The sequence below is a fragment of the Trifolium pratense genome, linkage group LG5 (assembly GCF_020283565.1).
Source record: "Trifolium pratense cultivar HEN17-A07 linkage group LG5, ARS_RC_1.1, whole genome shotgun sequence".
Taxonomy (NCBI): Eukaryota; Viridiplantae; Streptophyta; class Magnoliopsida; order Fabales; family Fabaceae; genus Trifolium; species Trifolium pratense.
In genome coordinates this window covers 54,777,911-54,782,032 of record NC_060063.1, presented here as the reverse complement: position 1 = coordinate 54,782,032, position 4,122 = coordinate 54,777,911, and the positions used below count along the sequence as shown (strand labels likewise).

The window sequence follows — 4,122 nt, the reverse complement described above, 5'->3', positions numbered from 1 at the left end:
TTAGTCTTGATAATTGGTTTCAAGATGTTATACACTGAAACCATTTGTCTAGTTAAATGGTTTGATACTGTTATACACTGAAACCATTATTATAGTTAAATGGTTTTATATGAGCATTAGTCCTTTTAATTGGTTTCAAGATGTTATACACTGAAACCATTTGTCTAGTTAAATGGTTTCATACTGTTATACAATGAAACCATTATTCTAGTTAAATGGTTTCATAGCGTTATACACTGAAACCATTAGTCTTGTTATTTGGTTTCAAGATGTTATACACTGAAACCATTAGTCTAGTTAAATGGTTTCATAGCGTTATACACTGAAACTAGGGTTGGGAACAGGCTAGGTCAGGCCAGGCCTTGACAGGCCTGAGCCTGGCCTACGATTTTTTTTCAGGCCTGAGCCTGGCCTGTGGCCTATCAAATGTTATTTTTTTTGGCCTGGCCTGAGCCTTTTAAAAGTCTGGCCTGACCTTGTAGCCTGTTTAAAAGCCTGTGTTACATTAAAGCTTCTCTATATAGTTTTTTTAAATAGGCTAAACAGACCTTAAAAAGTTCACATTTAAATTTTTATAATTTCTACAACATTAAGAAAAAACTAATAATATGATTAACACAATAATTAAAAACTAATAAAATAACAAATACGATTACTAAAAGTCGCAATAATTAAAAGCTAATAATATTTATATAAATAATATTTTTTTATAAGATATAAATAATAATATGATATAAATAATTATTATTATAAACAGGCCAGCCTATCAGGCTTCGCAGGCCTTTTTAGAAGCCTAAGCCTGGCCTATTTATGTAAACAGGCCGTTTTCAAAGCCTAAGCCTGGCATTTTTAATAACCAGGCCAGGCCAGGCCAGACTTATACAGGCCAGGCCAAAGGCCCCTGTAGACCGCCTGGCCTATTCCCAACCCTAACTGAAACCATTATTTTAGTTAAATGGTTTCATATGGGCATTAGTGTCAAGATGTTATACACTGAAACCATTGTTATTAAGTAAAACATCACATAACCATTTTACAAAACCATGCTACATAAAGCAAAAAATCATATAAAGCAATTAGGGTTAGTTTAGTTGAAAAAAATTTGGATAGTATGCATGAGATATTGGATTCGATCATTTTTTTATTGTAAAGAAAATCTATATATATATATATATATATATATGTAATTAATGTATGAAATTTTATTTATATTGTGATTATGATTGATAAAATTTAAAATTAAATTGTATGTTTGACAAGTATGCTTTATATATACATGAACTATTCGTTATTATGTTGGGCTTCGAGAGGGTGTATGACGAAAATTAATTAAAAATAGATTTTTATAATATATACTTCAAAGGAACAAAAGTTATTATTTAATTGGAAACAGGGGGCGCGCTAGAAATTTGGGGGGGTGAGCTAGAAGTTTCGAGGAGGGAAAAAAATTGGGGGCGCGCTAGAAATCTAGGGGAGGAAAAAAAAATTTAGGGGGCTCACAAGAAATCTAGGAGAAAAAGGAAAAAAAACTGGGGGGCGTGCTAAGAAAAAGGGGCGCGCAAATAATGGGGTAGTATATGGGGGGCGCGCAAGTAATGGATTGCCTAATTTTGGGCTTGAGCTGACCTTTGGTGTAGGAAGCAAATATATTGGGTGTAGGAAGCAAGTTTATGTATGGTGCATAAATTTTGGCTTATGCACCATAACCACACCCTAATTTCTGTTTATTATGTTGTCTTTGTTTAAATTTAATTTTAATAAATAAAATATTTGATGTATTTTTTAATGGAAAATATAATATTATATATACAAAATAAAAATAAGAGAGAATCACAAATATCAAAAGTATATACAACTAGATACCCACAATCTACTTATAAAAAAAATACCCACAATCTGAACAAAAAGAAAAATAAAAGTTTAATTACATTTTTGTCTCTTATCTTTATTTTAAATTTTAAGTTGGTCTCTTATCTTTTAAAAATTTCATTTTGGTCATTATCTTTTCTTTTGTTCCATTAGTTAGTTGTCTCGTCAAATTTTAGGTTTCAAGTTGGTCCTTTATATTTTATTTTTTATTTTAATTAATAGAAAATGACATGGAAAGGTACTTTTTTAAATAAAATACAAAAAGAAAGTAAGAGTACAATAATATTTTGGAGAGACATAACCGGAGAGACATAATTTTTGCAAGATATGACTCGTTATTTCCTTCTGCTCTTCCCCTCATCTTTGTAGGAGGCTTGAGGGTCTTAGGAAGGCCTCAGGCCTGTGGAGGAATGTGACCTTACTAGGCGGTACCGTGGATGCTAGTTCATATATTAGTTCTCAGAGGATGTCACTAAAAAAGTTGGTAATATGCTCACGACTTCCTTCTTGTTTCTTGGTGGGGGGAACTCCTCTAAAGAGTCAGTTCCAAATATTTTTTCAAGTGTCAGCCCAGAGTGCTAGTAAGATGGGGGAGATGGGTAGTTGGCTTGATGATCAATGGGTTTGAGATTTAAGGTGGAGAAGATATCTCTTCGTCTGGGAGCTTAATCTTTTCGGCAGTCTTCTTGAAATTCTGAATGGTTCACTAATCTCCATAATCTCTGGAAACAAGGTGTCATTACGGATGTTGGTGCTTCTATGCGTGTCTTATGTGCTTTATGGTCTGAGTCAGCTGATCAATTGTTCGGTTCTTGCAACCAAATTTCACCTAATTTCACCTATGTGGTATGTTATCCTCTGGTGGTTGAGTGTTGAGTGGGTGTCTCCCGTGGTATCCTAGGCTGCTTTGGTCTCTGTGAGGTCTGATTGGGTAAAGGTCTCTCCTGTTTGTCTTGCTTGGTGGTTGATCCTTGCCTCTTTCTCCGAGGGTTATATGTGTTTATCTTTTTGCATTTTATATATAATATAATATTATTTGTTCATTAAAAAAAATTACAATAATATTATGTGTATAAATTATGGTGACTTTTCAAATTGCAAACTGGTACAGTGGTACTGAAATGGTATAACCAAACATTGGTTAAGGCCTTAAGGGTCACATTCAACTCATGGTGTCTTTTCAAATTGATTAATGGTTGGAATATTTAGTTCAAGTTTAACTTAAATGGCTCTATAAAATACCAGTACTAAATAGCAATAGCATTGAGATGTATCATAATCACTTATATACATGCTTATTAGGAGACAAAATAAAAGTCAGAAATGATGGAGAGAAAAATGGTTTTCAGCTTATTCTTCTTTCTTATTGTTGTCTTTGCTGCTCGTAAGTTTATATTTTAATTAGTATCTCTATTTTTATATTTCTCGTAATTAAAGTAATTTTAAAATATAAGTTTATTTACTTTTTTATTTATCATTTTTACAATGGCAGATATAATTTTTATTGAACAATAATGGAAAATATAATTATAAAAATATAAGTTTGTTTGTTTGTTCGAAAATAAAAATTGAAGCTATCTTTAAATTATTATTTGTTTATTTATTTTTAATGGTAGACGTAATTTTTTTCGACAATAATAGCAAATATAATTATAAAAATATAAGTTTGTTTGTTTGAAAATAAAAATTCAAACTATTTTTAATAAAATTTAAATTTAGAGATTGATTTTTATAAAATGTAAATTTAAAGATATAAAATTTATATCGTAATGAATCATAAATTTTAAAATATTTTAAAAATAATTTCCTATTCAGTAATTTGTGTAGCAATAAAATATAGATAATTAAGAAGTGTAAATATACCACTTAATTTCAAAATAAAAAAAAATAATAATAATTATTTTGTTTGATTTGAAAATTGCAGAAGAAGCAGTGATGCAGATTGAGGCATCTGAGATAATATGTTTTACTTATAAAGGTCCATGCAGACACAATAGTGGAGGAGACAGCGTTGTTTGTCACCTTAAGTGCCTTTTGATGAATAAAATTATATCTGGTGGTTTCTGCGAAAATGATAAATGCATATGTGAGGTTGGTTGATGAGTTTTTATTGAATAGTGTTAATCCCATTTTAGTCATGTAATATGATTTAAAAAGATAAATCTAGCTTTAATTTTGTTCATGTGTGTGTATCTGGTTCAATGTCCATGAAATCAATTTATCCCATTGGTGAGAAGAGAATTAATTAATATA

At 30.6% G+C, this 4,122-nt stretch overlaps 1 long non-coding RNA gene across 1 annotated transcript; it reads left to right on the top strand.

Moving 5' to 3' along the window:
- The first annotated feature begins 3,035 nt into the window (after positions 1 to 3,035).
- Positions 3,036 to 4,122, top strand: LOC123883257. The gene is made up of 2 exons (XR_006800139.1): positions 3,036 to 3,253; positions 3,794 to 4,122. It is a non-coding gene; the product is annotated as an uncharacterized LOC123883257 (long non-coding RNA).